We start from the raw sequence: 24,595 nt of genomic DNA, 5'->3' as shown, positions 1-24,595 counted from the left end.
TCCTTTTCACCACTCCACACCGACTGCTACCGTCAAGACTGTTCCTACTTACCGAAGGGATTGAAACAGCTAGTTCTATCTGCTTTACTTATGTAGAGCTTCAGTCGTTCAACAGTCCGGGGTCCCCGCTGTCGTATTTTACACTTCATAATGCGCCACACATTTTCGATGGGAGACAGGTCTGGACTGCAGGCGGGACAGGAAGTTACCCGCACTCTTTTTTTATGAAGCCACGCTGTTGTAACACGTGCTGAATGTTGCTTGGAATTGTCTTGCTGAAAAAAGCAGGGGCGTCCATGAAAAAGACGGCGCTTGGATGGCAGCATATGTTGTTCCAAAACCTGTATGTACCTTTCAGCATTAATGGTGCCTTCACAGATGTGTAAGTTACCCATGCCTTGGGCATCAATGCACCCCCATACCATCACAGATGCTGGCTTTTGAACTTTGCGTTGATAACAGACTGGATGGTTCGCTTCCCCTTTGATCCGGTTGATGTCGAATATTTCCAAAAACTATTTGAAATGTGTACTCGTCAGACCACAGAACACTTTTCCATTTTGCATCAGTCCATTTTAGATGATCTCGGGCCCAGAGAAGCCGGCGGCGTTTCTGGATGTTGTTGATAAATGGCTTTCGCTTTGCATAGTAGAGATTTAACTTGCACTTAAAGATGTAGCGACAAACTGTATTTAGTGGCAGTGGTTTTCTCAAGTGTTCCTGAGCCCAAGTGGTGATATCCTTTAGAGATTGATGTCGGTTTTTGATACAGTGCCGTCTGAGAGATCGAAGGTCATGGTCAGTCAATGTTGGTTTCTGGCCATGCCGCTTACGTGGAGTGATTTTTCCATATTCTCTGAACCTTTTGATGATGTTATGGACCGTAGATGTTGAAATCCCTAAATTTGTTGCAATTGCATTTTGAGAAACGTTGTTCTTAAACTGTTTAACTTTTTGCTCACGCAGTTGTGGACAAAGGGGTGAACCTCGCCCCATCCTTTCTTGTGAAAGACTGAGCATTTTTTGGGAAGCTGTTTTTATACCCAATCATGGCACCCCACTGTTCCCAATTAGCCTGCACACCTCTGGGATGTTCCAAAAGATTGTTTGATGAGCAATTATCAGTATTTATTGCCACCTTTCCCAACTTCTTTGTCAAGTGTTGCTGGCATCTAATTCTAAAGTAAATGATTGTTTGCAAAAAAAAAAAAGTTTATCAGTTTGAACATCAAATATGTTGTCATGTAGCATATTCAACTGAATATGAGCTGAAAATTATTTGCAAATCATTGTATTCCGTTTATATTTACATCTAACACAATTTCCCAACTCATATGGAAACGGGGTTTGTATAGATATACATATATATTATTATATATATATATTTACATATACATATATATATATACATGTATATATATATCTATATATATATATTATATATATATATATATATAGATATAGATATAGATATACAGTATATATATATATAGATATATATATTCATATATATTTACCATGAATTGATTAACGTGGACCCCGACTTAAATAAGTTGAAAAACTTATTCGGGTGTTACCATTTAGTGGTCAATTGTACGGAATATGTACTGAACTGTGCAATCTACTAATAAAAGTATCAATCAATCAAAAAAAAAGTATATATATATATATATATATATATATGTGTGTGTGTGTGTGTGTGTGTGTGTGTGTGTGTGTGTGTGTGTGTGTGTGTGTGTGTGTGTGTGTGTGTGTGTGTGTATGTGTGTGTATGTGTATGTGTGTGTGTGTGTGTGTGTGTGTGTGTGTGTGTGTGTGTGTGTGTGTGTGTGTGTGTGTGTGTGTGTGTGTGTGTGTGTGTGTAAATAACTTACGAATAGAAGATTTTTCAATACAACACCATTCAATACTTCCTTCAATACTTAGGCCAAGCGGTCCACAAAGAAATGCAAAATAAAAATAATTAAATACAATCCTCATACAAATAATACCTGTTAAAGTAAATCTGAGTCACAATACAAATGAGATTGAAAAAAGATATATGTAAATAAATTATTTACAGAAAACACTTGGCTTATATCAAATAACTTTCCCCAAAAAAGATAATAATTTAAGGGCTTTTCTACTTATATTTATACACATGTATGTATGTATATATTGGCATATTTTTATGTATGTATATAGTACAAAACGTGATAATATATATGTACATGTACAACGTTAATTTTAGTTATTCTCTGGTGTGGATACTTCAAAGGTGGCGTTTTACCTCCAATCCAAAACTCCATGCCATGTTTTGTTTTTTGCGTTCTGTTATTTTCAATATTGCCATATGTGTGTGCTTGTATGTGCTGTGTGTGAATGCATGTTATTGTTTAGTTTTTTTCGTCAGTTTTTTTGTTTGTTTTGTACAGCACTTTGAGCTTGCCACTTGCCTGTGCACGAAAAGTGCTATATAAATAAAGTTTGATTTGATTTGATAAAAGCTTGAAACCGTTTGCTGTCACATGGCAGTACATTGTGTATAAGTTATGGTCAAAGAGGTCAAAAATCGACAATTTCTGTTATCCAACCTCGCACCAGCTACTGTTGTCATTGGCATTCCAGCCTTCCTGGCGACCCTTCCCTACCCATACTTGTATCTTTTGTGGGTTGCAGGGAAAGCTTTTAATACCAATGGCATTAAAATATGGCAATCTATGTATTTGAGTAACATCATTTATACAACTTTTTCATTTGAAAATTGTATGTACTAGTTTGTAGTATATTTTACAAGCCAACTTTTATCTGATCATAATGATGTCTCGCTTTTGCTGCCATAAAAGCACTGTTGTTGATATTAAGTCACTATTTCAAGGTGTTCTCTATCCCCTGTGCAGGACAAGAACATTCTTTGAGTGAAACATATTTAACCCTCAAAGGAATAATTTAAAATTGTGTGGATGTATGCTCTGTTGGCTCTGTGAGTTCAGCTCAAACACTCAATAAATACTAGATGAAGTTCTTTGAATTGCCTTTTTACAAGTCCTTGGGAAAAAATATTAATCTAACAAAAGTGAAAAAATCCAAAGCACTCTCTTATCGTGTAAGTATGACTTTATTATTCACGGCAGGACTTAATGGACCTTACTCAGACCAAATTCGTTTTAGCCATCTGACCTTCATCAGGGGGGAAACGGATTTCAAAATACCCCATTGAACCTTTAAAAATGTGTTCTACTACTGAGGCTTTGCCACCTGTAACCCTTAGAAAGCCAAATAAATCTGGTTGATTTTCAGAATAAAACTCCATGGGTTTAATGATAGGTAGGATATCAATGTTAAAACCACACAATTCTGTAAAAACAAACCAACACATTCATCTTTCATCTCTTTCTTCAGTTTAATTGCCTGTCTGTTAGTTTTGAACTAGAAAATCTGTGCCCTGGACCTCAGGCCGGGGGTCGCTGGAAGCCGCTGTACTTATTTGATGTTGCCGAGTGTTTGAATCTGTGAGTTTTTGTAACTGTACAAAATGAGCAACTGAGCTAGTCTAAAACAGTAGCATGTTTACATAAAAATGCTAACACTTAGCATGATGACAGTCAGCATGTTCCATATACCAAGTTATGTGACTCAAAGGTGTATGGCTGCGAAAATAGAAAACAAAAGTGTAAAATTAGATGGAAAAGGTTAGCATGCTTAAGTTAGCTTGCTAGCATGCTATCGTTTGCATGCTGACAGTTAACAAGTGTCACATACCAAGTTATATGAGTCTGGGTTAAACGGTTGCAATTCTACCTTAAAAAGTTAGCATGCGAGCTAATGTGAACATGATAGTAATTAGCTTGTGTCACATACCAAGTTATATGACTCTAAGTTGTATGAATGGGGAATTAGACAAAAAAAAGACTACAATAACCGTAAAAAAGTTAGCACTTTAATGTTAGCATGCTAATATTAGCATGCTAGCAGTTAATAAGTGTCACATACTGTACTTTAATGGCTCAGGTAAACGGTTGCAAAATTAGCTAAAAAAACATGCATACAGTTAGCAAGTTCACATTAGCATATATATATATATATATATATATATATATATATATATATATATATATATATATATATGTATGTATTTATTTATTTATTATTATTATTTTTTTTTATTATTGTTTTTTATTAATTACCAACACAAACTTTAAACCGTCTGTAAAAATATTGTTCATGTCCTGATTTAATTCAGAACATTTGTGGCTCGAATATTTGATGTTGTTTCAAAAATGTTCTACCCACATCCATAATACTTTACAACACACTTATATGATTACTATGATCTGCTTTTTTTCTTCTTTCACTTAGTGTGCATTATATCCAATCCTATCCGACCCTCTCCTCACCTCTCTTTTACGTGGTTGTTAAAAGTAAATTGGCAATCAAAAGGGACACCAGGGTTGGTGACAGACTAGGAGACAGTGGTGACCTGGCCGAAGAAGGTGAACTGTGATATGGGGGAGCAGCGGGTTTGTACTAACCCCTTTCCACCATGCTGCCCTTAATATAAATGTTTTTGAATCTAAATATTAATATTAGATCTAATAGTCTCACCAAATGTAAAGTCAAATGCAAACAAGCGTACATTTCAGACTGCCATGCTGTCGAAGTTGGTGTGTGATGAGGAATGGTAACAAAGTAAGACATCAAAAAAGGAGGCATTTTGGCAACTACTAGATTTGAACCTGTGGCAAAGTTATGATTTTACACTCACTATGATCTTTTTTTCTATCAATATCACAGGTCAATATCACAGGTCTATATCTATATCTATATCACTGGTGTCAAACTCAAGGCCCAGGGGCCAGATCTGGCCTGCCACATTATTTTGAATGGCCCGTAAAAGCTTGGAAATAATATGCATCAATAAAGAAAAATAAAGTAGTTTATCTTTCTTTCTTTTTCTATTTTGACAGAAGAAAAAGACATGCACTGGATGCGGTTATATATCTCTTTAACTTTATCTATCTAATAATGCAACAGATATCATATTATCATACATTTGAAACATTTTTTTAGGGAAAATATCTACTTAGCCTTATGATTCCAAAAGCAAGTCATCCATCAAATTGTACACTGTAAACATGAAAATAGATTAATTTTTTTTAACAGCTCAATCTTCAGAATCCTACTGTAAGAAAAAAACTGTGGTACCATTTACATTTACACTGCGAAAACAGCAATCATAGTTTTCATGCAAAAAAAACAAACAAAAAACTGGTGGCTCAATCACCAGAACTTTACAGTAAAATAGAGTGTGGACCATTTTACTGTAAATTTCATGGTAAAATTCTGCCATTTTTTGGACTGCAAAATCCACTTTTTTTTTTTTTTTTTTTTTTACAGTTTTGGTAAAATATACGTTTGCTAATCAAAAGTGATGACAATATCATGCGGCTAATCCTTATACATGTATGTTTCTTTTATTAATGTGACAAACCAAAACCGCAAGCTGGCCCTGAGTGAAAACACGTTTGAGACCCCTGATCTACTGTATATAGTGCATGCATCGACTAGCTGCAAGAAACTACTTGAACATGATTGCATTGTTTTTAATAAATTAAAGTTTATTTTTTATTTAATTTTTTTATTTTTATTTTTTTTGTCCTGTCCTGTAAAGTTTATATTTTAAACCACCTTTAAGTAAAGTTCTCCCAGTTATTTGATCACAGTCTTTTCAACGTTTCCATGTCTTCATGCAACACACCATGCACACTCACACGTTTGGAGCTACACATTTCAACACGCAGTGTTAATGGCACGATTCAACTGTATGTTTCCCACCTTGGTCTTCAGTGATGTCCGTTTTCAATGATTACCCCTCAAAAAATACCATCATTTATGTCACCACATGACCATTGCTGGAGAAATACTTTACAGCAGTGTTTTTCAACCTTTTTTGAGCCAAGGCGCATTTTTTTAATTGAAAAGATCCAAAGGCACACCACCACCAGAAATCATAAAATAATGAATTCACTAGACAATAAAAAGTCGTTGTCGCAATTATTGAATATGAATTTAAACCATGACCAATCATGCAACACTATAGCTCTTGTCTCAATGTAGGTGTACTGTCACGACCTGTCACATCACACCGTGACTTGTTTTGAGTTTTTGGGTGTTTTCCTATGTGCATACATTTAGTTCTTGTCTTCCGCTACTATTTTGGTGACTTTTCCTGATTTGTTGGTATTTTCCTGTTGCAGTTTCATGTCTTCCTTTGAGCGCTATTCCCCGCACCTGCTTTGTTTTAGCAATCAAGAGGTGGCGACTTGTCCAGGGTGTACACCGCCTACCGCCCGAGAGTGGCTGAGATAGGCTCCAGCGACCCCCTGCACCCCACAAAGGACAAGCGGTAGGAAATGGATGGATGGATGGAATATTTAAGTTGTTGCTATCTTTTTTTCTGTGGACATTGTACGGATGTACTTTGTGGACAGCGTCTTTGCTCCACACACTGTAAGTCTTTGCTGTTGTCCAGTATTCTGTTTTTGTTTATTTTGTACTTTTTGCACGGACACTCAACAACGGCACACTATTTGCAGATTATAATTACTGGTTTGCAAAAAATTATTTTACTGTGCATTTATTGCGTATTGAATCACCTCAACAGTGTACAAAACAGGCTATATTTCAGCATTTAAAAATCAATAAACCCGCGTCAAACATACCTTACGTGGTACTGTCCAAATTAAAATAATTGTAAAAAAAAACAAAAAAACTTATCCATCCATCCATCCACCCATTTTCTACCGCTTGTCCCGTTCAGGGTCGCGGGGGGTCGCTGGAGCCTATCTCAGCTGCATTCAGGCAGAAGGCTGTGTATACCCTGGACAAGTCGCCACCTCATCGCAGGGCATTAAACGTGAAAAAAATTAAGAAATAAAATATATGCCATATAAGCCAATGTGGTCAGTTAATTCAAGTAGCTTAGCTAACTTCCTTGGTTGGCTGACCTCGTCTCACAAGATATAGTTTCTATTTAAATATCCTATTTCAACCATTCTTTGTGGGTTGAAATGAAATTAAATTAAGATTTCTCTGCTCCGGTGCCACTTCCTCCTTTCGCCAATCACAATTTGTGATTGTCACGTTTAACTTAACGGTGTAAGAGAGGTTAGTGTGTCTGCCTCACGATTCGAAGGTCCTGCGCTCGGGATCTTTCTGTGTGGAGTTTGCATGTTCTCCCCGTGACTGCGTGGTTTCCCTCCGGGTACTCCGGCTTGCTCCCACCTCCAAAGACATACACCTGGGGATAGGTTGATTGGCAACACTAAATTGGCCCTAGTGTGTGAATGTGAGTGTGGATGTTGTCAGTCTATATGTGTTGGCCCTGTGATGAGGTGGCAACTTGTTCAGGGTGTACCCGCCTCCCGCCTGATTGTAGATGAGACAGACTCCAGCGCTTCCTGCGACCCCGAAGGGATTAAGCGGTAAAAAATGGATGGATGGACGTTTGTCTTAAAGGCCTACTGAAACCCACTACTACCGACCACGCAGTCTGGTAGTTTATATATCAATGATGAAATATTAACATTGCAACACATGCCAACACGGCCGGTTTAGTTTACTAAATTGGAATTTTAAATTTCCCACAAAGTTTCCTGTTGAAAACGTCGCGGAATGATGATGCGTATGATTACGCGTGTTTGTGACGTTATTGGTTGTAGCGGACATTTTAACCCAGCACCACTCACGGCTAAAAGTCGTCCGATTTAATCGCATAATTACATAATATTTTGGACATCTGTGTTGCTGAATCTTTTACAATTTGTTAATTTAATAATGGAGACTACGAAAAAGAAAGTTGTTGGTGGAAAGCGGTGTATTGCAGCGGGCTGTAGCAACAAAAACACAGCCTGTGTTTCTTTGTTTGGATTCCCGAAAGATGGCGGTGAAGCTTTAATATGGAACAGAGCGGTCAAGCGAACACGGTTGGATTGGACCACACACACAAAGTACAGTGTATTATGCAGCGTGTTTCGAAGAGGGTCCATTTTTAAGGGCATAGATGGGCATTGCCATCACCCGTCGAATGGTGCTAAAGAAAGGTGTGGGGCCTACTATTTTCAAGAGACCACAACCAGTCATTAGTGGCGGTGCTTCGACAAGTTCAGACCATTCCAAGCCGTCCACAAGTGGACAGACCATGCACATGAGGTCCGCATTTGCCAAAAGGGAAAGGAAGAGGGTAAGGATATTGATTTCCAGTTTCCATAATCATACTCACAGACATCGTCATAGACTACTCCATGAACAATGAAATAGATCAACAATAAAATAGTTTACATATAATTATTGCTCCAAGTTCTAGTCAAGTATCGTACATTTACTGACATTACTGTCAATAGTGTCAATACTGTCAATAAATGATAAATGATAAATGGGTTGTACTTGTATAGCGCTTTTCTACCTTCAAGGTACTCAAAGCGCTTTGACACTACACATTCACACACTGAAGGAGGGAGCTACCATGCAAGGCGTTAACCAGCACCCATCAGGAGCAAGGGTGAAGTGTCTTGCTGAAGGACACAACGGACGTGACGAGGTTGGTACTAGGTGAGGATTGAACCAGGGACCCTCGGGTTGCGCACGGCCACTCTCCCACTGCGCAATAAATTACAATAGACCAGTGGTTTTCAAATGGAGGTACGCGTACCCCTGGGGGTACTTGAAGGTATGCCAAGGGGTACGTGAGATTTTTTTTAAATATTCTAAAAATAGCAACAATTAAAAAATCCTTTATAAATATATTTATTGAATAATCCTTCAACAAAATATGAATGTAAGTTCATAAACTGTGAAAAGAAATGCAACAATGCAATATTCAGTGTTGACAGCTAGATTTTTTTTATGGACATGTTCCATAAATATTAATGTAAAAGATTTTTTTTTTTTGTGAAGAAATGTTTAGAATCAAGTTCATGAATCCAGATGGATCACTATTACAATCCCCAAAGAGGGCACTTTAAGTTGATGATTACTTCCATGTGTAGAAACCTTGATTTATAATTGAATCACTTGTTTATTTTTCAACAAGTTTTTAGTTATTTTTATATCTTTTTTTTTTTACAAATAGTTCAAGAAAGGCCACACCAAATGAGCAATATTTTGCACTGTTATACAATTCACAAATTAGAAACTGATGATTTTTTACTTTTTTTCCCGCTTTTTTTCAACCAAAATAGCTTTCCTCTGATTAGGGGGTACTTGAATAAAAAAAAAAATTCACAGGGCGTTCATCACTGAAAAAAGGTTGAGAACCACTGCAACTGACAATAATATAAAGTATAGTATATTTCTACATTTACAGACAATAGATCAGATCATGGCCAGTGCGACTACGGCATCAGTGGCGGATGCGGTGGATGAACCAATGGCAATGGCACTTGATTTGCCTGATGAGGAGGGCGATCAAATTCAGGTTCGATTTGTTTTCTAAATCAATGTTCAAATGGATTACAGTTCAAGCCCAATAGAAAAAGTATTCATAATTTATGTAAATGAGGTATCCATATTACATGTAGCTGTTTCTCCATTTCCAGGGAAATACAAGAGAACAAGGATGCCAGACGGACTGGGTACCGATTGAGACAGCACCGACGGCAATGACTAGTAGCAAGAGCACCCAAACAGGGAAAATACAACATAGATCAAAGGGTATGTCTATTTCAGTGATGAACATGATTCTGCACATCACAGTACACATTGCACAGCTGCCTGTGCAGAGTAGACAGATAAATTAGGTGATTCAAAGACAATAATTAGTATGTGATCCTAGTTTAATTTTAACAGATTATATGAAACAACTTGTGTTTTATTTAATTGCTAGGACACCAGGTGACCCCAGAGATCCTTGAGAGGGTTAGAGCTCGGCCAGCCAGGGTTAGTGATGTCCCATCGTCAAGTGCAGCAGCTCCATCTGACCGCCCCGAGATGCAGCCCAACAGAGCATCTCCAGGTGCGTCTGGAATGCAAGCCAAGCTACGACCACCTCCTGCATTGTTTGATGAAGGAATAACATCAAGTCCCGCTGCGCCTTCTGATAGTGGTTCTTCCGATGTCAGCTATGTGCCGAGTGGGTCATCGACATCGGATCCGTGTCAATCTGACGGGCCGCCAGATCCCACGCGTACTCCCAAAATGCGGGAAGAGGGCTACTACAAGGAACCAAAGTACATCATCTTTGAGTCGTGCCTCCAGAGTCTCGTCAAGTGGTGTCACTGTCCAGCCTGTGGCAGCCAGGACATAAGCCCTTCTTGGGATTCGAACGGTACACAGCTGATCATGACCATACAATGTGCATCATGTGACCAGAGGAGTAGGTGGAGCAGCCAGCCAAACATTGGCCCTTATGCCGCGGGCAACATTCTGCTATCTGCTGGCATCCTCTTCGCTGGCGCATCTTTTGGCAAGGTGTTGCAAGTGCTGGACAGCATCGGAGTGGTCACGTATGTGAAGAGAACATTTTTCAACCACCAAGAGCTCATCCTGCCGCCAGCCATCAAAAAGGTGTGGGAGGAACAGCAACGGACGCATCTCACCATGCTGCAGGTGGAAGGCCGACCCCTTGTTCTTGGTTGTGATGGGCGAGCAGACAGTCCGGGACACAGCGCCAAGTTCGGTACCTACACCACAATGGAGCTAGAAGCCAATGTGGTTCTCGACCTTCAGGTTGTACAGGTAAAACCATATAATCTCACTAAAAAACTCGTAACAGAATAAGCAGATAGAGAATTTTCCAGAATTATCCTAGTAAATTTGTCTAATTTCAATGAATGATTTCAATGAATCACAACCTTGCATTAAGTTTATACAAAGCCCCTTTTTCATTTTTTTCTTTGCTCATTCCTTTTTTGTTATATATATTTCAGAGCAACGAATGTCATGGCAGCTGCCATATGGAGATGGAAGGACTGAAGAGGATGGTGGAGCTGCTGATCAGCTGGGACCGGGAGGTCGGGGTGCTGGTGACAGACAGACACTGACAGATCGCTAAATGGATTCGCGAAAACATGCCCAATACACGGCACTTCTATGACATCTGGCATGTTGCAAAATGTTAGTTGGATTATTTGTATGCATGACAAGTTGGGAAATAGTGTGTACATATTAGTAATCAGATGAATGCAATACTGTATTTAATCCACAAATTTCAGCTTTTTTCTGTTTGTAGCCATCGGGAAGAAACTGAAGGCCATCGTCAAGTTGAAGGACTGTGAAGACCTGAAGCCCTGGGTGCTAAGTATAATTAACCACCTCTATTGGGCAGCAGCGTCTACACCGCCTGGAGAGGGTGAACTTCTGGTTGCCAAGTGGAAGTCTGTGGAGTGACACATTCAGAACATCCACAAGGACCATGGCCACCTCTTCCGAATTTGTGCTCATGGACAACTGCATGGTAGAAGTATGCAAAAGAAATGGCTCAAACCAAGTAAGTAAGCAAATAAGTTGCCCGAAAGCAGTGAGGGAAAGCAGTATTTCCCTGCACATCTTTTGAAAGTGCCCTGCGATGAGGTGGCGACTTGTCCAGGGTGTGCGCCACCTTCCGCCCGATTGTAGCTGAGGTAAGCACCACCGCCCCCCGCGACCCCAAAGGTAATAAGCGGTAGAAAATGGATGGATGGATCTTTTGAAAGTCAAAAAATTCAGATATACTTGTAAATAAATAACCATTTTTCAAGTTGACTGGAACATTTTTGTATAAACATTGTTCTATTTGAAATATACCTCAGCAGTGAAACTGGAGGAAGTTGTCAACAACAAGTCCCTGCTGAAAGATATCGCCATGATGTCGGGTGAACACCAGACTTCCAAGGTGGAGGCGTTCCATAGCCTTATCATACAGGTAAGAATTAGGCTGATCACCTGTCGGTGGCGTCGGTGGTTACCACCTGCCACTAAGACTTTGGGGGCCAGGGAACAAAATACTTGAGCAGTGGTTCTTAACCTTTTTTTGGTGATGTACCCCCTGTGAACATTTTTTTTTAATTCAAGTACCCCTTAATCAGAGCAAAGCATTTTTGGTTGAAAAAAAGAGATAAAGAAGTAAAATACAGCACTGTCACCACCTGCTGCCACCTTGTGGTTTGTATTCAGTTTTCCTCTGTTGGTGCGGTTGACCTTTTGACCTCACTTCATTTCTTTTTCCTCTTTGTGTTCCTGTTTCCCCTTTGTGGGCGGAGTTGTGAGACTTGCACAGCTGCTTCCCATTTTCCCCGGAGGATATTTAATCTGCACCTTGGCAGCTGGATGGCACATGGCGATTCCACTTCTTGGCTCCATGCATGACGACTTCCATGTCCGATCCCGCTTGTTATCCTGGTTGCTCCCGGTGCCATCCAGCTTGGTTCCTAGACAGCTGTTGCACGTCTTGCAACTCCAGCCTAAGTTTAGTCTAAGATTATTATATAGTTTTTGTTGTTTTTTCACAAAGCCCATTTTGAGTTCTCGTTTTTGCGTCGTCGCTTTTAATTCTCTCTTATGTGGAGCACCCCCTTGTTGTGAGTACACTACCAAGAGTAAAGAAACTGTTCTACTCACCTCTTATTTATCTGCATCCTTGGGTTCATCTTAAATTATGACATACCAAGCCGTGACAAGCACTATGTCATCAGTTTCTGCTTTATTAAATTGTATAACAGTGCAAACTATTGCTCATTTGTGGTGGTCTTTCTTGAACTATTTGGAAAAAAAGATAACTAGTGATTCAATTCTAAATCAAGATTGCTACACATAGAAGTAATCATCAACTTAAAGTGCCCTCTTTGGAGATTGTAATAGAGATCCATCTGGATTCATGAACTTAATTCTAAACATTTCTTCACAAAAAAAGAAATCTTTAACATCAATATTTATGGAAGATGTCCACAAAAAATCTAGCTGTCAACACTGAATATTGCATTGTTGCATTTCTTTTCAAAGTTTATGAACTTACATTCATATGTTGTTGAAGTATTATTCAATAAATATATTTATAAAGGATTTTTGAATTGTTGCTACAAAACAGCTCCTTTATTGCAGGAGATCAATCTTTAATAGCTGACTATGAACAGTTTAATTCACAAACATTTGTATTCAAATCTACAAACAATTTACAGATTTACACACACATTGTATGGACGCACCGAAAATGTATGTCTTCTCATACATCGGAATGCTGTGCAGGTATGTTTCCACACTAATCTAAGTGTCACTAGTGTGTGCCATACTTTTGCATATAATAGATTGATTGGCAACACTAAATGGTCCCTAGTGTGGTAATGTGAGTGTGAATGTTGTCTGTCGATCTGTGTTGGCCCTGCGACGAGGTGGCGACTTGTCCAGGGTGTTCGCCGCCTTCCGCCCGATTGTAGCTGAGATAGGCACCAGCGCCCCCGCAACCCCAAAGGGAATAAGCGGTAGAAAATGGATGGATGGATGGATGGACATATGACATCATTAAACACACACGTTCAAATGTATCTGTTCTCCCTGCTGAGTAAAGTACACAATGTCTAATTATTACATTATTCGGTTACCACAGCTAGGAACCTGCTGTGGTAACAGCAGGTTCACTGGAATGAAAACTCGAGCCGCCCTGTAGCCACTACACATCTGCTGAGCGCTATGCAGTACGCTACCCGAAGTATATAGCAGGGGGCAGAGCCAACATACCTTAAGTGTAGAGGACACAAAACATGTAAACACTCGACACTTTGTATCATGATAATAAAATACTGTCAGGTTCCACTCTCCATGAGTTTTTTATGTTGTGAGCAGGAAAATGTACAATTGTATTTTGCAGGCTATGTAGATGACTTGATCAGCTGGCTGCAGACAGACCCCTGACAAGAGAACACCAGTCAGCGTCACCATGGATGTGCCTTCCTTCCTCTGCGATGAACTGGAGAAGCCAGACAAGGAGGAAGCCATCGCCAAGCACAGGAGTCTCTTCACTAAGCGTTAACTACAGTGGCCATGTGGATTCTGTTGCAGTCACTGCACGTCTTGGAACCTCGTGTAGTCCATCGATGGAAATGTTTTTCTGATCTTATATACTACAAAAGCTGGTAGTGCCAACCTTATCTCCTTTCCCAGATATCCCCAGCAGAAGGCAGAAGCGGACAAACTGTCGATATGCTGTGTATCGTCCCCACCTGAAAGTACAAAATAGTTAATAGCAAATTATGGCACCGGTTATTATCCAGACATTTTGATTGATTGATTGATTGATACTTTTATCAGTAGATTGTGCAGTTCAGTACATATTTCGTACAATTGACCATAAAATGGTAACACCCAAATAAGTTTTTCAACTTGTTTAAGTCGGGATCCACGTTAATCAATTCATGGATACACAGTGACTCACTGTTCTCTGAGATGCAAAAGAAATTGTCATGCATTCTATTCATTTGTCATTTACTGTTGCAGTAAATCGTAAATATTGTTGACATCTACGGTCCATGTATGTAATACTTCTATGATATATAATGTCATGTACATTGTAGCACAGTACATTCCAAAAATTGATAGAATAAAGAAGTATTTAAACTTATTAGTACCTCACTCATTTTGCTGTTGCTGTAGCACGCCACATTGCTGTTTGTAGGCGTAATACGCCTTCTGCAGCACCCATTCATCCAGACTCACAGATTGAAAGCCAGGGTGGTCTATGATGCACATCTCCACCCCTTCCTGCTCCATTGTTGTGGCCACTGCCTGTATCTCATGACAGCAGGCACACTCAGCCACTTTCTCCATGTTCACACAGTTGTTACATGCACACCTGGATATAGAAATATTTATAATATTTGTAATTCAATTCATATTATTGACACCTGCAATCGACATACATGTGCTAAAATTAATATTATCATTGTCTTGTTGTGGATCTTATTAATCTACATGCATATTTTTAGTATTGCCGGTATATGGAGCTGTGGCCCATAGGAATAATGTCTCCCGGCTGGCCTGGGAACGCCTCGGGATCCCTTGGGAAGAGCTAGATGAAGTGGTTGGGGGGAGGAAAGTCTGGGCTTCCCTGCTTAGGCTGCTGCCCACGCGACCCAACCTCGGTTAAGCGGAAGAAGATGGATGGATGGATAATTAGGTTTGACATTGTGTTAATGATAGATACTTAGTAAATAGATAGGCCTGTACCTGGGGTGTAAGTGGTAACACTAACAACAACAGTGCAAGACTAGGCCACAAGCTAAAACTAGTCCATAAATAAATAACATTTTACCATTCTGTATTCTGAAGGTGATCTATGTCGTGTGCTACTCCAGCATCAATATAATCAGCATCCTCCTGACCGTCACCGTCAGCGTCGGGTTCAAAGCGGTATGGCTCTATCCCTTTGATATGGCCGAGTATTCCTGCCACCCCCACGACTGCCACGGAGCCTCTCACAGCATCTTACCTATGTGAATCGCTCCAAATGGCCTCTAGTCCTTCACTGTCACTTTCCTCATTCACAAATCTTTCATCCTCGCTCCAATTAATGGGGAAATTGTCGCTTTCTCGGTCAGAATCGCTCTCGCTGCTGGTGGCTATGATTATAAACAATGTGAGGATGTGAATAGCTCTACAACCCGTGACGTCACACGCACATCGTCTGCTACTTACGGTACAGGCAAGGCTTTTTTATTAGCGACCAAAAGTTGCGAACTTTATCGTCGATGTTCTCTACTAAATCCTATCAGCAAAAATATGGCAATATCGCGAAATGATCAAGTATGACACATAGAATGGACCTGCTATCACCATTTAAATAAAAAAATCTCATTTCAGTAGGCCTTTAAGGCGACTTAGATGGGCTACTCGTGATCTCATTGGCTATCGCAACTGTCAATCAACTGTATGTCCTCCCTTTGTTTACACAGCTGCTGCTAATGTTGATTTCATACAACAAGCTAGCTGAATTCTGAGATATGGAGGTGTCTGTGCACATTGAGAGGCTTGTGATAACTGGGGAATATTTGCACATTTTCTAAATATTTATCTTTGCTCTTGGAGAGATTTAGATTTAACATCTCCATTCACCATTTAGGTTTTATTTCGACCTAAAATGTAAAGAAAATCAGATAAAAATGAGTAACGTGAGCTAAATGTTAGAGAAAAACTTATTTAAAATATATTTGCTAGAAATGTGTGATTGATTTTTTACATTTGTACAGATTTTCTTCAGTCCGACATCCACCCCTGAATCCCTGAATCATAAATAGTGAATACAAATTAAATTAGATAAAATATTAAACTAAATTATTAAAGTATGACATTGATATTACAGTTTACTGTTTAGTTGACTGTTTTACGTTGTTAAAATTGTGTTTTTTTGTTTGTGGTCAACACTACCATCTGGTGGTCACATTTGGAAACATGTCTGACTAATGAAGACCAATGACTTAAACGTTTGGTGCTGAAAAAGGTCCATTCAGACACGAAGCAATAGGAATTGTATTAAGATAAGAGAGCACTTTGATTTTTATTTTGCAGTTTTGATGATTTTGTGTTTCTTCCAAAGAGCACTTTCTACCTTGGTCATAAGTACATCTTTATATATATATATATATATATATATATATATATATATATATATATATATATATATATATTTTTTTTTTTTTTTCTTCCACAAACTGGTGAATAATGGTTATTGATATATCAGTAAATATTTGCATACAGTAGGGCACAGGTGTCAAACTCAAGGCCTGGGGGCTAGATCTGCCTCACCACATACATTTGTGTGGCCCCAGAAAGCTTGGCAATAATATGTGTAAATAAAGTACCTTATCTTTTCATAATACATGTATTACAAAAATAAATGTACTGCATACAATTACATATATTTACAATTTAGTCATCTCTAGTAATAAAAAAAAATATTGCATCATCACACATTTCAAAACAATGTTATTGTCAGGCTTGGCTCTGACCGTTTGTTTGTGTTCTAGTTTTTTCCCCTTTGTGTGTAGTATTTCCTGTCAGCGCTCTTATTTTGTTGGTTTCCTGTCTTTCTCCCTAAACGTTGTTTCCCCTCAGCTGTGGCTGATTGGCACCTGGCCACACCTGCTTTTGTCCTCCAGTCAGTGCTGGATTATTGTCGTTTCTGTATGGTCGCTCCTGCCGTGTCGTGTCTTGCTTGTCATTGCAGCGTAGCGGTAAGCTATATTTCGGTAACAGTTTGTAGTTTACTGTCTTTTGTTCCCTTCTTTCAGTTTGCTTTCATACTACAAGTAACAACTTCTGTTTCCTGCTCACGACCTGCTAGCTTCCACGCTAGGCTCGTTATCTTCTAGCTCCCATGCTAGCTCTTTTAGTTTGTTATCTGCCTCGTGCGCGCTTTTTGTTTGTACCCTTTTGGTTTTGTTCTTGTTTAAGTATTTAAAGATTAAATCATGTTTACCTGCAAAATGCCTGCCTCCTCTGCATACAACAAACCAACTCTGACAGTTATTGTTCAAATAAAGCTACATACTTAAATATCTGCTAGACTCATTAATTCAAAGCAAGTAATCCAACAAAACTGTTCATGTAAAAATGTTACAGTAAACCTTTTTTACAGTAAAATCCACTTTCTATATAGAATGATAATAAACTATAAAACACAAAAACAGAAGATTTTACAGTATAAAAAATTGCATAAATTTGTACGTAAAAAAAACAGTAGTACCATTTTTCTATTCCATTTAATCAAATGTCATGTATTTTTTTATTTTATATGCTGTAAAAAAAAAACTGCAAATATTACGGTAAAATTGTGGTAACTGAGCTGCATGTTTTTTACAGTACAATCTAAATATTTGGTTTTGTACAGTGTACGTAAAAAAAAAAAGGCAATTATACACGTTTTATTCAGACACATTTATATCCAAACTGTATACTATTCACTGTTAAAAATGGCCCTCTGAGGGCAACCATAACTGCAATGTGGGTCTCAATGAAAACAAGTTTGACACGCCTGCAGGAGGGCATCCGAAGGGTGGTTTATGCTCAGACAACGCCTTTGATTCATGCAATACACTATTATATTTGAAATACTCATATATCTCAAATCAATGTTGTTCACATGAATTGAAATGCCATTATTCCCCCCTCCCCCCCAAAAAAAATAAATACAACAAAATTTGAACATTTAACATGCTATTTAATAATAATAAGTATATATACTTATTATTATAGCTATAGTATAGCTCGGTTGGTAGAGCGGCCGTGCCAGCAACTTGAGGGTTGCAGGTTCAATCCCCACTTCTGCCATCCTAGTCACTGCCGTAGTGTCCTTGGGCAAGACACTTTACCCACCTGCTCCCAGTGGTTTAAAAAAAAAAAAAATGTAACTTAGATATCGGGTTTCACTATGTAAAGCGCTTTGAGTCACTAGAGAAAAAGCGCTATATAAATATAATTCACTTCACTTGTTAAATATTATTATGTAATAATAATATGTCGTGACCTGGGAGAGTGGCACAACCAACCATCCATCCATTTTCTCTCAATCAATCAATCAATGTTTACTTATATAGCCCTAAATCACTAGTGTCTCAAAGGGCTGCACAAACCACCACGACATCCTCGGTAGGCCCACATAAGGGCAAGGAAAACTCACACCCAGTGGGACATCGGTGACAATAATGATCCAGTGGGACGTCTGTGACAATAATGACTATGAGAACCTTAGAGAGGAGGAAAGCAATGGATGTCGAGCGGGTCTAACATGATACTGTGAAAGTTCAATCCACAATGGATCCAACACAGTCGCAAGAGTCCAGTCCAAAGCGGGTCCAACTCAGCAGCGAGAGTCCCGTTCACAGCGGAGCCACCAGGAAACCATCCCAAGCGGAGGCGGATCAGCAGCGCAGAGATGTCCCCAGCCGATACACAGGCAAGCAGTACATGGCCACCGGATCGGACCGGACCCCCTCCACAGGGGAGAGTGGGACATAGAAGAAAAAGAAAAGAAACAGCAGATTAACTGGTCCAAAAAGGGAGTCTATTTAAAGGCTACAGTATACAAATGAGTTTTAAGGTGAGACTTAAATGCTTCTACTGAGGTGGTATCTCGAACTGTTACCGGGAGGGCATTCCAGAGTACTGGAGCCCGAATTATTACACATTTTTTAATGCATTTTATTAGTAGATTTTTTGAACTAAATTGTGAAAAAATATGGTATCTTGCAATAATTTCTCAAAACGTAGTGGGAAAACAGCAGTATTGTTTTTCCATGATAAAAAAGGGCCGCTCAGTTATTTTTTTGTCCTTGTTTTTTTTACTGTAAATAAGAAAAAAATGCAATTTTACAGTAACATTTTTGCACCTGAGCTTTGTATTTTTGTTGCTGTTTTTTTTTTTTAGGACAAATTAACAACTGTAGATTTTACAGTGTATTACTGGAAATACCAAAATGGAACCACAGTATATTAGTGCAAAAAAAAAGTACAGGTTTTTTTCATTTAGAGAAAAATGCTGTAAAAGCCACAGTAAATTTCACTAATTTCACACATTTCAGTAAATTTACCATGAAATCTATGACACATTGCACAGTCTAATGGATAACTTGCTTTGAAATTATTATTATTAGTATTTTTAGTAACTTACACATCTGTGAAGGCACCATTAATGCTGAAAGGTACATACAGGTTTTGGAACAACATATGCTGCCATATAAGCGTCGTCTTTTTCATGGACGCCCCTGCTTATTTCCGCAAGACAATGCCAAGTCACATTACAACAGTGTGGCTTCGTAAAAAAAGAGTAAGGGTACATTCCTGGCCCGCCTGCAGTCCAGACCCGTCTCCCATCGAAAATGTGTGGCGCATTATGATGCGTAAAATACGACAGCGGAGACCCCGGACTGTTGAACGACTGAAGCTCTACATAAAACAAGAATGGGAAAGAATTAGTTTCCTCAGTTCTCAAACGTTTATTGAGTGTTGTTAAAAGAAAAGGTGATGTAACACAGTGGTGAACATGTCCTTTCCCAACTACTTTGGCATGTGTTGCAGCCATGAAATTGTAAGTTAATTATTATTTGCAAAAAAAAATAAAAATGTATGAGTTTGAACATCAAATATTTTGTCTTTGTAGTGCAATATGGGTTGAAAAGGAATTGCAAATCATTGTATTCCATTTATATTTACATCTAACACAATTTCCCAACTCATATGGAAACAGGGTTTGTATTAATAAAACTTTATTTATAATCAGTGTGCAATTAAGGGAACATATAGCAGGAAATTAATAAAAAACAGTGTAAAAACTGTAAACAATGGACAAGAAAAATCCTGGGGATTAGCCCACTAGGTGCAAATTGGCAAATAAAGTATCTTGAGGTAGGTATACTGTATTACAGGGGCCAATAACATTAGACATGTACAAATAGGTATTAGAAAGCGTACATATTATGGATGTTTTGAATTGAGGAACAGCACAGCTTTGGGCACAAAGGTGGCAGAAAGGATAAATGGTTCACTGTCTGGATTTGCTGTATTTCTGTGCGAGAATATTCATAGCACTGTTTATTATTCATTTCTGAATTGCTATTTGTAATTTTAGATCACAAAGTAAATGGTGGAGGGCTGTGCCATAACATGAGCAAAATAGCAAACCCTCCAAAACACAAGAAACTTTTAAGTAAAATGCAGAAGTTTCCAACCTTGCTTAATGTTTTGTTAATGTCAGTGATCCATGTCCTGGGTTAGATAATGGGATTTACATGCTTCTGCTCCAGACAAGCGAAACCAAGTCTTGCAAAGAGTCTGTTTTTTCACCTAGCCAAGTGCATGGCATTAATAATGCCTTAGGGATTATTTCAGTGCTGCAAAGATGGTTGTATGTGGGTAGAGAAATATCTGTGCTCGTATTTTCAACAGTCTATACTAGGGTTGTTTAGTATACTGGTACTAGTATAGTATTGCAGTACTAATGAATCAAAATTGGTACTATACTCTGTTTGAAAAGTACAGATATGACGGTGAAGAGGAGCATGCTCGGCAGCGCACAATTACGGAGTACTTACAAGCCAACACAGTGTGTAGACAGAGAAGGGAACGGATGCATTTGGCCTGAATACTAACAACAAAGGTAAAGCTAAAAGACTAAAACTCTCTCAGGAAGAGGTGCTCTAAGACATGGCTAGTTACCTAGCAGCGAACATCCATCTGCAAACGGCTTTTAGCTTCTTCTGAATCACAAATATTCGCCTCCATGGTGACAAAAAAAGTATGTTTTCTTACACCGAAGGAGGATACAACAGCTCACCGGCATCACCGCTAACAAAAGCTAGCACACCTGGATGTAAACAAATGCCATGGGTGGCTCTACACTTGAAACCCACTGTAATGATACCAAGTACAATAGCATATCTAGTTGATACTACTATGATTATATCGATATTTTTTATTGTCACAAAATCTTTTTTCCTTTTTAAAAAAAATAATATTATGTTTATAAACTCAGGAAATACATCCATAGACACATGAAGACTTTGTATAAGACCAATGTATGATCCAGGATCGATACCTAAATTTGTGGTATCATCCAAAATTAATGCAAAGTACCAGCTTGTCCCTCATAATTTTGACAAAATAATAGAATGTGAAATGACACAATATGTTACTGCATATGTCAGCAGACTAATTTTGTTTTCTTACTTACTACTACAACACAAGTTGTCTAGTATGTTCACTATTTTCTTTGAGGACAAAATTGTTCTTCGATTGCAATAAGAAACATATGTTTCGATTTTTTGCTAAAATAAATTCAATAATGCCATTTTTTTGTGGTTCCCCTTATCTAAAAAGGTATCAAAAACTATCGATCCAAAATATTGGTATCGGGACAAACCTAGTTTATACACCATAGGAACGTTGTATGGTTATTCCTTTTCCATGAATGTGTCAATGCCAAACGATGCACTGAATTTGTGGATGCTGAAAAAGTCCGAATTTCATTTTGTGTTTTAGTGTCTTGCAATTTGTAATGCTTCAAACAGTCAATTGTAACACTGCGCTACCATTTGAACATCATTAACACTCATCGAAATTACAGGGAATTACCAAGGTGATTCAAAAACAATGTGCAGATGCAGTGTTTATGGACCTCACAAAAGCATTTGATACAGCTAACCATAAGATATTAATGAACAAATTACAAATCCTGTTTCCATATGATTTGGGAAATTGTGTTAAATGTAAATATAAACGGAATACAATGATTTGCAAATCCTTTTCAACCCATATTCAATTGAATGCACTACAAAGACAAGATGTTTGATGTTCGAACTCATATTTTTTTTTTTTTGTGCAAATAATAATTATCGTACAATTTCATGGCAAGAATTCCATTCTCGTTTTAAGTAGAGCTTCAGTCGTTCAACAGTCTGGGGTCTACGCTGTCGTATTTTACGCTTCATAATGCGCCACACTTTTTCGATGGGAGACAGGCTTGGACTGCAGGCGGGCCAGGAAAGTACCCACACTCTTTTTTTACAAAGCCAAGCTGTTGTAACACGTGCTGAATGTGGCTTGGCATCGACTTGCTGAAATAAGCAGGGGCGTCCATGAAAAAGACGGCGCTTAGATGGCAGCATTTGTTGTTCCAAAACCTGTATGTACCTTTCCGCATTAATGGTGCCTTCACAGATGTGTACGTTACCCATGCCTTGGGCAGTAGTACACCCCCATACCATCATAGATGCTGGCTTTTGAACGTTGCGTCGATAACAGTCTGGATGGTTTGCTTCCCTTCTGGTCCCATTTAAAAAAAAATTCGAAATGTGTACTCGTCAGACCACAGACCACGTTTCCACTTTGCATCAGTCCAGCTGAGATGATTTCGGGCCCAGAGAAGCCGGCGGCGTTTCTGGATTTTGTTGATAAACGGCTTTCGCTTTGCATAGTAGAGCTTTAACTTGCACTAACAGATGTAGCGACGGACTGTATCTAGTGACAGTGGTTTTCTGAAGTGTTCCTGAGCCCATGTGTTTATATCATTTAGAGCAGGGGTGTCAAAGTCAAATACAGAGTGGGCCGAAATTTTAAACTGAACAAAGCCGCGGGCCAAGGTTGAACAAATGAACCTTTTAATAGGGACCCAAACAAGTTTTACATTGAATATTGAACAAGTAAGGCTTATATAACTTTATAGTGACCTGCAAAATCAAGTTTCAAATAATAATAATAATAATAATTAAAAAATATCAATGGCATATCAAATACAATTTAAATAAAAATTGAGTGCCTCTTTTCTATTTGCAGCCTTCTGAGGTAAATATCCAAATAAACTTTTTCCATAGGCTAATAATACATTTGAAAATAAAATAACAATAATGAATGAATCAAACATTCAAGCCTTAAAGTAGCAAGAGAAAGTGCATGAATAAATTGTTAATTATGGCTCAGTTTGCTACACTGATTTTCTTTACCACTGAATATGGAACAAGCAATACTTATATAACTTAATAATGCAAAATCAACTTAAAAAAAAAAGCAAAAATACATAAATGGTAAAAACATTTTTTTTTTTAAATAAAACATTTAATGCCTCTTTTCTATTTGCAGCCTTCTGAGGTAAATATCAACATTACATTTTTCCACAGGCTAATAAATCTTAAAATAAAATAACAATGCGATGGGTGGGGTTGGGACTGGGGGGTGTGGTTAGGTGGTAGTGGGGGGTGCATATTGTAGTGTCCCAGAAGAGTTAGTGCTGCAAGTGGTTGTGGGTATTTGTTCTGTTGTGTTTATGTTGTGTTACGGTGCTGATGTTCTTCCAAAATGTGTTTTTCATTCTTGTTTGGTGTGGGTTCACAGTGCGGCGCATATTTTTAACAGTGTTAAAGTTGTTTATACCGCCACCCTCAGTCTGACCTGTATGGCTGTTGAGCAAGTATGCTTGGCATTCACTTAAGTGTGTGTATAAGTCGCATATATTATATGACTTGTCTGGCACGCTGTTTGTATTGAGGAAAAGCGGACGTGACAACATATTGTAGACAACGCTAAAGGCAGTGCCTTTTAGGCATGCCCCCAATATTGTTGTCCGGGTGGATATCTGGAGAAATTCGAGAGAATGGTTGGAAAATCGGGAGGGTTGGCAAGTAGGAGTATTAGCGGCGAATGCAGAGTAGTACTGGCGGGCCAGCTCTAATGTTAATTTGATATTGCCTAAAGGGCCAAATGAAATTGCACGGTGGGCCAAATTTGGCGCGGGCCAGAGTTTGACACCCATGATTTAGAGATCGATGCCGGTTTTTGATACAGTGCCGTCTAAGGGATCGAAGGTCACGGTCATTCAATGTTAGTTTCCTGCCATGCCGCTTACGTGGAGTGATTTCTCCCTAAATTTCTTGCAATTGCACTTTGAGAAACGTTGTTCTTAAACTGTTTGACTATTTGCTCACGCAGTTGTGGACAAAGGGGTGTACCTCGCCCCATCCTTTCTTGTGAAAGACAGCATTTTTTGGGAAGCTGTTTTTGTACCCATCATAGCACCCACCTGTTCCCAATTATCCTGCACACCTGTGGGATGTTCCAAATAAGTGTTTGATGAGCATTCCTCAAATTTATCAGTATGTATTGCCTC

The sequence above is a fragment of the Nerophis ophidion genome, linkage group LG05 (assembly GCF_033978795.1).
Source record: "Nerophis ophidion isolate RoL-2023_Sa linkage group LG05, RoL_Noph_v1.0, whole genome shotgun sequence".
NCBI classification, from domain to species: domain Eukaryota; kingdom Metazoa; phylum Chordata; class Actinopteri; order Syngnathiformes; family Syngnathidae; genus Nerophis; species Nerophis ophidion.
Note: the sequence above shows the minus strand (reverse complement) of the source record.